At 44.5% G+C, this 13,352-nt stretch overlaps 1 pseudogene; it reads right to left on the bottom strand.

Moving 5' to 3' along the window:
- Positions 1–13,352, bottom strand: part of LOC110529202 — a 162,296-nt pseudogene that overhangs the window by 71,202 nt on the left and 77,742 nt on the right.

The following is a 13,352-nucleotide window of genomic DNA, read 5'->3' as shown; positions in this document are numbered from 1 at the left end:
TACAGCATTCTTACATAGACATTCCTCTTGTCCAGACGGGATAGGGCAGTGTGCAGTGCGATCGCATCATCTGTGGATCTGTTGGGGCGGTAAGCAAATTGAAGTGGGTCTAGGGTGTCAGGTAAGATAATGGTGATATGATCCTTGACTAGTTTCTCAAAGCACTTCATGATGACAGAAGTGAGTGCTATGGGGTGATAGTCATTTAGTTCAGTTACCTTTGCTTTCTTGGGTGCAGGAACAATGATGGCCATCTTGAAGCATGTGGGGACAGAAGACTAGGATAGGGAGAAGTTGAATATGTCCGTAAGCACTACAGCCAGCTGGTCTGCGCATGCTCCGACGACCCGGCTAGGGATGCTGTCTGGGCCGGCAGCCTTGAGAGGGTTAACGCGCTTAAATGTCTTACTCATGTCGGCTACGGAGAAAGAGAGCCCACAGTCCTTGGTAGCGGGCCGCGTCGGTGGTACTGTGTTCTCCTCAAAGTGGGCGAAAAATGTGTTTATCTTGTCTGGAAGCAAGACAGCGATGTCCGCAATGTGGCTGGTTTTCTCTTTGTAGTCCGTGATTGTCTGTAGACCCTGCCACATACGTTTTGTGTCTGAGCCATTGGATTTTGACTCCAATTTGTTTCTATACTGAAATTTTGCCTGTTTGATTGCCTCAAGGAGGGAATAAATACACTGTTTGTATTCGGCCATATTCCCAGTCACCTTGCCATGGTTAAATGCGGTGGTTCGACCTTTCAGTTTTGCATGAATGCTGCCATCTATCCACAGTTTGCGCTAATGCTAGTTAGCGTTGGCTCACGAAACTACCTCTACCTTCCTTCATACTGGACACAGAGACCTAAAATGGTATCCACAAATTCATTTGACTCTGGGGAAGAAGATGAAGGGCCTCATTGCCAAAATCCCAAAGTATCCCCTTAAGAGCTTTGGGCCACTAACCAAAAGGTCGCTGGTTCGAATCACAGAGCCAACTAGGTAAAAAAATATGTCGATGTGACCTTGAGCAAAAACCTTAACCCTAACTGCTCCTGTAAGTCTGCTAAATGATGTAAATGTAAAAATGTAGATTCTGGAGTGGTTCCTGGGACAGCATTTTCCATCAACAATACACCAAAAGATGGAATTTCTTCTTGAAGAATGGTGTTGCATACCTCCGATAGAGTTCCAAACACAGAATCTATTCAAAGGCACATTGAAGCTGTTCTGGCAGCACGTGATGGCCCAACGTCCTATTAAGCCACTTTATGTTGCTATTATCTGTACATAATAGTTAATATACATTCATACAGTAGCCTTATAGCTAGCTCATATGTATATAGGACTAGCTCATTTCAAAAATATGTTATTATGTACTGGCAGTCTCTATGGGGGTGCCACAGGGTTCAATTCTCGGGCCTACTCTTTTCTCTGTACCATCAATGATGTCGCTCTTGCTGCTGGTGATTCTCTGATCCACCTCTACGCAGACGACATCATTCTGTAGACTTCTGGCCCTTCTTTAGACATTGTGTTAACAAACCTCCAGACGCGTTTCAATGCCATACAACTCTCCTTCCGTGGCCTCCAACTGCTCTTAAATGCAAGTAAAACTAAATGCATGCTCTTCAACCGACCGCTGCCCGCACCTGCCCGCCCGACTAGCATCACTACTCTGGACGGTTCTGACTGAGAATATGTGGACAACTTCAAATACCTAGGTGTCTGGTTAGACTGTAAGCTCTCCTTCCAGACTCACATTAAGCATCTCCAATCTAAAATTAAATGTAGAATCGGCTTCCTATTTCGGCTTCCTATTTCGCAACAAAGCATCCTTCACTCATGCTGCTAAACTGACTATCCTACCAATCCTTGACTTTGGTGATGTCATTTACAAAATAGCCTCCAACACTCTACTCAGCATATTGGATGCAGTCTATCACAGTGCCATCCATTTTGTCACCAAAGCCCCATATACTACCCAGCACTGCAACCTGTATGCTCTCATTGGCTGGCCCTCGCTTCATATTTGTCGCCAAACCCACTGGCTCCATGTCATCTATAAGTCTTTGCTAGGTAAACTGGTCACCATAGCAGCACCCACCCGCTCCAGCAGGTATATTTCACTGGTCACCCCCAAAGCCAACTCCTCCTTTGTCCTCCTTTCCTTCCAGTTCTCTGCTGCTAATGACTGGAACGAATTGCAAAAATCACTGAAGCTGGAGACTCATATCCCCTCACTAAATTTAAGCATCAGCTGTCAGAGCAGGTTACATATCATTGCACCTGTACATAGCCCATCTGTAAATAGCCCAGCCAACTACCTCATCCCCATATTGTTATTTATTGTTTTGCTCCTTTGCACCCCAGTATCTCTACTTGCACATTCATCACTCCAGTGTTTAATTGCTAAATTGTAATTATTTCGCCACTATGGTCTATTTATTGCCTTACCTCCCTAATCTTACTTCATTTGCACACATTGTTTATAGACTTTTCTATTGTGTTATTGACGTTCGTTCGTTTATTCCATGTGTAACTCTGTTTGTGTCGCACTGCTTTGCTTTTATCTTGGCCAGGTCGCGGTTGAAAATGAGAACTTGTTCTCAACTGGCCTACCTGGTTAAATAAAGGTAAAATAAAAATAAATACATGTACAGTCTATCACATATGGCTATTCGCTAACAGGTGCAGGTAAAACCTAGTCTTGCTAACACCGGCCTCTCTACGTCCTTGACTTGAGACACAGCTCTCTGTAAAATCAGGTTAGGCTAAATCAGGTCAGAAAGCAAATCTATGGATATTTGCTAGCACAATCCCCAGCTGCTTTAAGATGTCCACTATCATCCTAGTGCCCAAGTAAGGTAAAGTAACTGAGCTGAATGACTACCGACCCGTAGCACTCACCTCAGTCATCATGAAGTGCTTCGAGAGGCTAGTCAAAGATCACATCACCTCCTCGACACACTTGACCCTCTCAAATTCACCTACCGCCCTGACAGATCCACCTATGACACAATTGCCATTGTACACTGCACACTGCCCTCAGCCATCTGGAGAAATGGAATGCACATGTGAGGATGCTGTTCATCGACTACAGCTCAGCCTTCAATACCATAGTGCCCTCTAAGCTCAACACAAAGCTCACGGCCCTGGGTCTGAACTCACGGCCCTGGGTCCTGGACTTCCTGTGCAAGGATGACGTCCCATTATGCCTGTCGAAAACCAAACCCTGCATTCCACAGTAAGAACCTTAAACCAACGGTCAAACATGTTTGGGGATGCTTTGCTGCCTCAGGACCTGGATGACTTACCTTAATAGAAGGAACCGTGAATTCTGCTCTGTATCAGAGAATTCTACAGGAGAATGTCAGGCCATCCGTCTGTGAGCTGAAGCTGAAGTGCTGCTGGGTCTTGCAGAAAGACAATGATCCAAAACACACAATCAAGTCTATGAAAATGGTTAAAAAGCAACACATTTCAAGTTTTAGAATGGCCTAGTCAAAGTCCAGATCTAATCCCAATTGAGATGTTGTGGCAAGACTTAAAAGAGCAGTTCCTTCTTGAAAACCCACAAATGTCACTGAGTTAAAGCAGTGTCCGCATTGTGACACTGGCACCCTGCAGACAGACGAGAGGAGGAGGGGAGGAGATGGGTTGGATATTATCAGATTTAAAAAGGAACAGTCCTCTCAGATAAAGGTAAAGGTACAGTACAACCATGTCCTCTTCTGTCCTATTCCTGTGTTGTACTACTGTCTACAATCATCATTTCATACAGAGTATGCAAATCCAACAGCTTGCAGATTGCTAGACACAGGAACACATTTCCGTTGTATAACTGGCTCATTATTTACTTTAAAATGTCCTAGTGATCTACAGAGAAAACACAGGCACAGATGGTTTCCTATAGGACTGGTTGGAGGGGACATCACAGATGGTTTCCTATAGGACTGGTTGGAGGGGACATCACAGATGGTTTCCTATAGGACTGGTTGGAGGGGACATCACAGATGGTTTCCTATAGGACTGGTTGGAGGGGACATCACAGATGGTTTCCTATAGGACTGGTTGGTGGAGACAGCTGCTTTTTCCCTGTCTTTGTACTACACTCAGTCGCTCTAGCCAGCGAAAGGTTTGCCTGCAAAATGCCTGCATTTATTCAATGTTTAACAGGTTGGAATTAGTATGAGTTGTAAGATTCCTTTCTCCTCATTCTAACAGCATGGAGTCCAGATGGGATCTAGGATGGGTCAAGTTTTTAATTGTGGCTGTCAGAGAGAGAGAGAGAGAGAGAGAACGGGTCAGGTTGATGGTTTCATCACACACTGAAATCAACATCAAGATCACAATGTGTGTCAGCCACATTATGTTGCAGTGATCTGTGACAATGATCATCAACTTGTTTTTAATGAAACACTACGAGCAGTTTCCCTGCCACCATTATAGTGTCGATAATTTGCATCAACTGCGGCCCTGTTTCTGCATTCCTAATGTTGATTACTCCATCTCCGCCCCATGCCTCACCACCACCACTTGAATCAGTTAGGACTGCCAGACTATTTCAGAGAAAATGTACTTCTTCTCACCAACCTCGATAGATTTCATTCAAATGGAAGTAGTGTGTTTTGCTGCAGAGCTTTTAACCATGCAGATGATGGCAGCCATTCCATTCTCTTGTAGAATTCCTTTAGGCATTAGGCCTAACTGCATGTTCAGTGTTTGAACTCTACCTTGGCTCTAGTTTTCATATACTATCAATAACTCTATATGAATCATCTTATTGTATTGCATGTGTCTATCAAGAGTTACAGTATATATCAATAATCCATTTGGCTATACGCTGTCATGTATTTTTAATTAACTTGGCATTATAGTCAAATGGGTTATTTTGGTAAACGGAGACTAATTAGTTATCTTCAGACATAATCAACAGAGCAGACTACACTGCAGAGAACGGAGAGGCAGATGAATGATAAACTGTTATGGGCCAGGCATTGAAGTTTGTGATTCAACACAGGTTGTTTATGTGGATTTACACAGACAGTCACCATCTGCACATCTCAGTCTTCTCTCTCTCTCTCTCTCCATCCTAATTTATCTTCTCAAAGCCAAACATTCTCAAACACACTGCTACATCTGGCATACAGGCTGTCTGGCAGGCGGGCAGCGCTCCATAACATTAAAGCAACACCCCACTCTTCACAGGAGACTCAGAAAGTCAGACAGAAACAGGGGTTTTAACGCACTGCAGGCTCTGATACTCATGTACTTCTTATACTCACGTTGGCAGGTGTCGCAGGTGATTCCCCCGTAGAACCCCTACACCTCAGACAGGATCCGGTGATGGGGTCACAGCTCCGCGGTGAGGCCAGGTCCAGGTTACCGTTACACTGGCAGGGCTGGCACAAGCGCCCCTTAACCACCGGCTGACCAAAGTAGCCATTGGTGCATCTACAGTGACCAAAGAGGGAGCGGGAAATCAAGACTGGTGACTAGGACCCTGAGTGTTTCCTTACCATACTGTATGAGATGACCAGGAGAAAATCTGGGCCCTAGTTCTAGGTAAGGAGGGGACAGGGTGAGGCTTTTTTTTTTGCTGATCAGGAATAACCGCAGACCGTAGTTATAGTATAGCCCATTCATGAATAATTTGAGCAGGAAGGAGTGACTGCACCGTACAGTATTGGACTGAATGATCACCACTCTACTTATGGGAAATACATTCTCCCCATAGCAGAGTTAAAGTATAATGTTGGCTTTGGGGATGACAAGTGAAATATACCTGCTGGAGTGTGTGTTGTGAGTGGGTGTTGCTATGGTGAACAGTGAGCTGAGATAAGGCGGAGCTATACCTAGCCAAGACTTATAGATGACCTGGAGCCAGTGGGTTTGGTGACGAATATGTAGCGAGGACCAGGTAACAAGAGCATACAGGTCGCAGTGGTGGGTAGTATATGGGGCTTTGGTGACAAAACGGATGGCACTGTGATAGACTGCATCCAATTTGCTGAGTAGAGTGTTGGAGGCTAATTTGTAAATTACATCGCCAAAGTCAAGGATCGGTAGGATAGCCAGTTTTACGAGGGTAAGTTTGGCAGCATGAGAGAAGGAGGCTTTGTTTTTGCGAAATAGGAAGCCGATTCTACATTTAACTTTGGATTGGAGATGCTTAATGTGAGTCTGGAAGGAGAGTTTACAGTCTAACCAGACACCTAGATATTTATAGCTGTCCACAAGTCAGAACCGTCCAGGGTAGTGATGCTAGTGGGCGGGTGCGGGCAGCAATCGGTGGAAGAGCATGCATTTAGTTTTACTAGAATTAGAGAGCAGTTGGAGGCCACGGAGTGTTGTATGGCGTTTAAGCTCATTTGGAGGTTTGTTAACACAGTGTCCAAAGAAGGGCCAGAGGTATACAGAATGGTGTCGTCTGATTCAAAGAATCATCCGCAGCAAGATCGACATCATTGATATATACAGAGAAAAGAGTAGGCCCGAGAATTGAACCCTGTAGCACTCCCATAGAGACTGCCAGAGGTCCGGACAACAGACCCTCCTATTTGGCACACTGAACTCGGTCTGAGAAGTTGACAGTGAGAGGGCGTTTATTTTTTTCCTGAATTTACTTCCCTGCATGCTTGTAACTTCATGCAAACATGGAGCAAGATGGCTGGGACGATACACCACATGGCTTGATAGGTACTACTTATGGGAAACACATTCTCCCCATAGCTGAGTTAAAGTATAATGACGGAAATCAACATATGACCACCATGCCTCTGCTCCTTTTCAAGTCTGTAGTGAAACTAGATAATTAGCAACCACATCAAGCATGCACAGCTTTATATGACTGCCGTTCAGTGTTTCACTTAGATGGCTTCAGCAATGAAACAGTAGGCAGTTTCATTGGCAGTCAAAACACAGAGAAACAATCTGAAAAGGCAAACGTGTGAAACCACCGAAAATATCTATATTCCCCCTACCAACTCTTATCTGCACTGTCCTGCTTTTCCCGCCATATATCTCCTCAGAAGTCAGTCGTGTTCTGTACTGATAAAGATATACATTCCATCTATTGCCTCCTTGTTAAATGGTTTCTACAACTCTTATCTCCACACCGCCATTCTATCTCCATGATACCAAATGGGAAAAGTAATCATTCCATATCATGCGCAGCGGATTCCTTTAGTCGCGGAAGACTTATTAATTGAATATGTTATTGCTTCCGAATGTCTTATGTTCGAAGGAGCCATTGGCGTGGAACAGTGAGTACGTGTCTGTAATTTCATTTGAACCATCATGCGGGTGTCTTGGGGAATAGACAGCACGAATGCAGATATCATGGCCAAACTTGGGTCCGGACTAAATGGGATATCTGGCACTTTTAATATCCTGCTGACTGGGCAATGGACTGCTGTAAACTATACAGCACTACCAGTTGAATATGAAGACACCTAGGTCAAAGCTAGGATAACTCTGTTCTCTGTATGGGGAAGCACACACTTAAAAGGAAACATGTCCTTATACAGAGTTGAGTCCTGATCAACATATTTCATGCATCCTAGTCTGGGTGCCCGAGATTCTATGCATGCAAAATTTACACTACACATATAAACTCAGCAAAAAAAGAAACGTCCCTTTTTCAGGACCCTGTCTTTCAAAGATTATTCGTAAAAATCCAAATAACTTCACAGATCTTCATTGTAAAGGGTTTAAACACTGTTTCCAATGCTTGTTCAATTAACCATAAACAATTAATGAACATGCACCTGTGGAACGGTTAAGACACTAACAGCTTGCAGACAGTAGGCAATTAAGGTCACAGTTATGAAAACTTTGGACACCAAAGAGGCCTTCCTACTGACTCTGACAAACACCAAAAGAAGGATGCCCGGGGTCCCTGCTCATCTGCGTGAATATGCCTTAGGCATGCTGTAAGGAAGCATGAGGACTGCAGATGGCCAGGGCAATAAATTGCAATGTCCGTACTGTGAGACACCTAAGACAGTGCTACAGGGAGACAGGACGGACAGCTGATCATCCTCACAGTGGCAGACCACGTGTAACAACACCTGCACAGGATCGGTACATCTGTACATCACACCTGCGGGATAGGTACAGGATGGCAACAACAACTGCCTGAGTTACACCAGGAACGCACAATCCCTCCATCAGTGCTGACTGTAAAGAAACTGAAGTAAAGAAACATTCACCTTTATTTAACCAGGTAGGCCAGTTGAGAACAAGTTATCATTTACAACTGCTACCTGGCATAGATAAAGCAAAGCAGTGCGACAAAAACAACAGAGTTGGTGAAAAACAAACGTACAGTCAATAACACAATAGAAAGATCTGTATACAGTGTGTGCAAATGAAGTAAGGAGGTAAGGCAATAAATTGACCAATAGTGGTGAAGTAAATACAATTTAGCAATTTACACTGGAGTGATATATGTGCAGATGAGGATGTGCAAGTAGAAATACTGGTGTGCAAAAGAGCAGAAAAACAAAAACAAATATGGGGATGAGGTAGGTAGTTGATTATTTACAGATGGGCTGTGTACAGCTGCAGCGATCGTTAAGCTGCTCTGACAGTTGACCCTTAAAGTGGAGATATAAGTCTCCAACTTCAGTGATTTTTTGCAATACGTCCCAGTCATTGGCAGCAGAGAACTGTAAGGAAAGGCGGCCAAAGGAAGTGTTGGCTTTGGGGATGACCAGTGAAATATACCTGCTGGAGTGTGTGTTGTGGGTGGGTGTTGCTATGGTGACCAGTGAGCTGAGATAAGGCGGAGCTATACCTAGCCAAGACTTATAGATGACCTGGAGCCAGTGGGTTTGGCGACGAATATGTAGCGAGGACCAGGTAACGAGAACATACAGGTCGCAGTGGTGGGTAGTATATGGGGCTTTGGTGACAAAACGGATGGCACTGTGATAGACTGCATCCAATTTACTGAGTAGAGTGTTGGAGGCTAATTTGTAAATTACATCGCCAAAGTCAAGGATTGGTAGGATAGTCAGTTTTACGAGGGTAAGTTTGGCAGCATGAGAGAAGGAGGCTTTGTTTTTGCGAAATAGGAAGCCGATTCTACATTTAACTTTGGTTTGGAGATGCTTAATGTGAGTCTGGAAGGAGAGTTTACAGTCTAACCAGACACCTAGATATTTATAGCTGTCCACAAGTCAGAACCGTCCAGGGTAGTGATGCTAGTGGGCGGGTGCGGGCAGCAATCGGTTGAAGAGCATGCATTTCGTTTTACTAGAATTAGAGAGCAGTTGGAGGCCACGGAGTGTTGTATGGCGTTGAAGCTCGTTTAGAGGTTTGTTAACACAGTGTCCAAAGAAGGGCCAGAGATATACAGAATCAATCAATCAATCAAATTTATTTTATATAGCCCTTCGTACATCAGCTGATATCTCAAAGTGCTGTACAGAAACCCAGCCTAAAACCCCAAACAGCAAGCAATGCAGGTGAAGAAGCACGGTGGCTAGGAAAAACTCCCTAGAAAGGCCAAAACCTAGGAAGAAACCTAGAGAGGAACCAGGCTATGTGGGGTGGCCAGTCCTCTTCTGGCTGTGCCGGGTGGAGATTATAACAAAACATGGTCAAGATGTTCAAATGTTCATAAATGACCAGCATGGTCGAATAATAATAAGGCAGAATAGTTGAAACTGGAGCAGCAGCACAGTCAGGTGGACTGGGGACAGCAAGGAGTCATCATGTCAGGTATTCCTGGGGCATGGTCCTAGGGCTCAGGTCCTCCGAGAGAGAGAAAGAAAGAGAGAATTAGAGAGAGCATATGTGGGATGGCCAGTCCTCTTCTGGCTGTGCCGGGTGGAGATTATAACAGAACATGGCCAAGATGTTCAAATGTTCATAAATGATCAGCATGGTCAAATAATAATAAGGCAGAACAGTTGAAACTGGAGCAGCAGCACAGCCAGGTGGACTGGGGACAGCAAGGAGTCATCATGTCAGGTAGTCCTGGGGCATGGTCCTAGGGCTCAGGTCCTCCGAGAGAGAGAAAGAGAGAAGGAGAGAATTAGAGAACGCACACTTAGATTCACACAGGACACCGAATAGGACAGGAGAAGTACTCCAGATATAACAAACTGACCCTAGCCCCCCGACACATAAACTACTGCAGCATAAATACTGGAGGCTGAGACAGGAGGGGTCAGGAGACACTGTGGCCCACTCCGAGGACACCCCCGGACAGGGCCAAACAGGAAGGATATAACCCCACCCACTTTGCCAAAGCACAGCCCCCACACCACTAGAGGGATATCTTCAACCACCAACTTACCATCCTGAGACAAGGCTGAGTATAGCCCACAAAGACCTCCGCCACGGCACAACTTAAGTGGGGGGGGGGGGGGGGGGGGGGGCGCCAACCCAGACAGGATGACCACATCAGTGACTCAACCCACTCAGGTGACGCACCGCCTCCAGGGACGGCATGAGAGAGCCCCAGTAAAGCCAGTGACTCAGCCCCTGTAATAGGGTTAGAGGCAGAGAATCCCAGTGGAAAGAGGGGAACCGGCCAGGCAGAGACAGCAAGGGTGGTTCGTTGCTCCAGAGCCTTTCCGTTCACCCTCCCACTCCTGGGCCAGACTACACTCAATCATATGACCCACTGAAGAGATGAGTCTTCAGTAGAGACTTAAAGGTTGAGACCGAGTTTGCGTCTCTGACATGGGTAGGCAGACCGTTCCATAAAAATGGAGCTCTATAGGAGAAAGCCCTGCCTCCAGCTGTTTGCTTAAAAATTCTAGGGACAATTAGGAGGCCTGCGTCTTGTGACCGTAGCGTACGTGTAGGTATGTACGGCAGGACCAAATCAGAGAGATAGATAGGAGCAAGCCCATGTAATGCTTTGTAGGTTAGCAGTAAAACCTTGAAATCAGCCCTTGCTTTGACAGGAAGCCAGTGTAGAGAGGCTAGCACTGGAGTAATATGATCAAATTTTTTGGTTCTAGTCAGGATTCTAGCAGCCGTATTTAGCACTAACTGAAGTTTATTTAGTGCTTTATCCGGGTAGCCGGAAAGTAGAGCATTGCAGTAGTCTAACCTGGAAGTGACAAAAGCATGGATTAATTTTTCTGCATCATTTTTGGACAGAAAGTTCCTGATTTTTGCAATGTTACGTAGATGGAAAAAAGCTGTCCTTGAAATGGTCTTGATATGTTCTTCAAAAGAGAGATCAGGGTCCAGAGTAACGCCGAGGTCCTTCACAGTTTTATTTGAGACGACTGTACAACCATTAAGATTAATTGTCAGATTCAACAGAAGATCTCTTTGTTTCTTGGGACCTAGAACAAGCATCTCTGTTTTGTCCGAGTTTAAAAGTAGAAAGTTTGCAGCCATCCACTTCCTTATGTCTGAAACACATTCTTCTAGCAAGGGCAATTTTGGGGCTTCACCATGTTTAATTGAAATGTACAGCTGTGTGTCATCTGCATAGCAGTGAAAGTTAACATTATGTTTTCGAATAACATCCCCAAGAGGTAAAATATATAGTGAAAACAATAGTGGTCCTAAAACGGAACCTTGAGGAACACCGAAATTTACAGTTGATTTGTCAGAGGACAGACCATTCACAGAGACAAACTGATATCTTTCCGACAGATAAGATCTAAACCAGGCCAGAACTTGTCCGTGTAGACCAATTTGGGTTTCCAATCTCTCCAAAAGAATGTGGTGATCGATGGTATCAAAAGCAGCACTAAGGTCTAGGAGCACGAGGACAGATGCAGAGCCTCGGTCCGATGCCATTAAAATGTCATTTACCACCTTCACAAGTGCCGTCTCAGTGCTATGATGGGGTCTAAAACCAGACTGAAGCATTTCGTATACATTGTTTGTCTTCAGGAAGGCAGTGAGTTGTTGCGCAACAGCCTTTTCTAAAATTTTTGAGAGGAATGGAAGATTCGATATAGGCCGATAGTTTTTTATATTTTCTGGGTCAAGGTTTGGCTTTTTCAAGAGAGGCTTTATTACTGCCACTTTTAGTGAGTTTGGTACACATCCGGTGGATAGAGAGCCGTTTATTATGTTCAACATAGTAGGGCCAAGCACAGGAAGCAGCTCTTTCAGTAGTTTAGTTGGAATAGGGTCCAGTATGCAGCTTGAAGGTTTAGAGGCCATGATTATTTTCATCATTGTGTCAAGAGATATAGTACTAAAACACTTGAGTGTCTCTCTTGATCCTAGGTCCTGGCAGAGTTGTGCAGACTCAGGACAACTGAGCTTTGAAGGAATACGCAGATTTAAGGAAGAGTCCGTAATTTGCTTTCTAATAATCATAATCTTTTCCTCAAAGAAGTTCATGAATTTATCACTGCTAAAGTGAAAGTCATCCTCTCTTGGGGAATGCTGCTTTTTAGTTAGCTTTGCGACAGTATCAAAAAGGAATTTCGGATTGTTCTTATTTTCCTCAATTAAGTTAGAAAAATAGGATGATCGAGCAGCAGTAAGGGCTCTTCGGTACTGCACAGTACTGTCTTTCCAAGCTAGTCGGAAGACTTCCAGTTTGGTGTGGCGCCATTTCCGTTCCAATTTTCTGGAAGCTTGCTTCAGAGCTCGGGTATTTTCTGTGTACCAGGGAGCTAGTTTCTTATGAGAAATGTTTTTAGTTTTTAGGGGTGCAACTGCATCTAGGGTATTGCGCAAGGTTAAGTTGAGTTCCTCAGTTAGGTGGTTAACTGATTTTTGTCCTCTGGCGTCCTTGGGTAGGCAGAAGGAGTCTGGAAGGACATCAAGGAATCTTTGTGTTGTCTGTGAATTTATAGCACGACTTTTGATGATCCTTGGTTGGGGTCTGAGCAGATTATTTGTTGCAATTGCAAACGTAATAAAATGGTGGTCCGATAGTCCAGGATTATGAGGAAAAACATTAAGATCCACAACATTTATTCCATGGGACAAAACTAGGTCCAGCGTATGACTGTGACAGTGAGTGGGTCCAGAGACATGTTGGACAAAACCCACTGAGTCGATGATGGCTCCGAAAGCCTTTTGGAGTGGGTCTGTGGACTTTTCCATGTGAATATTAAAGTCACCAAAGATTAGAATATTATCCGCTATGACTACAAGGTCCGATAGGAATTCAGGGAACTCAGTGAGGAACGCTGTATATGGCCCAGGAGGCCTGTAAACAGTAGCTATAAAAAGTGATTGAGTAGGCTGCATAGATTTCATGACTAGAAGCTCAAAAGACGAAAACGTCATTTTTTTTTTTGTAAATTGAAATTTGCTATCGTAAATGTTAGCAACACCTCCGCCTTTGCGGGATGCACGGGGGATATGGTCACTAGTGTAGCCAGGAGGTGAGGCCTCATTTAACACAGTAAATTCATCAGG

The sequence above is a fragment of the Oncorhynchus mykiss genome, chromosome 8 (genome assembly GCF_013265735.2).
Source record: "Oncorhynchus mykiss isolate Arlee chromosome 8, USDA_OmykA_1.1, whole genome shotgun sequence".
In the NCBI taxonomy this organism is placed as follows: domain Eukaryota; kingdom Metazoa; phylum Chordata; class Actinopteri; order Salmoniformes; family Salmonidae; genus Oncorhynchus; species Oncorhynchus mykiss.
Note: the sequence above shows the minus strand (reverse complement) of the source record. Positions and strands in the feature narration are given on the sequence as shown.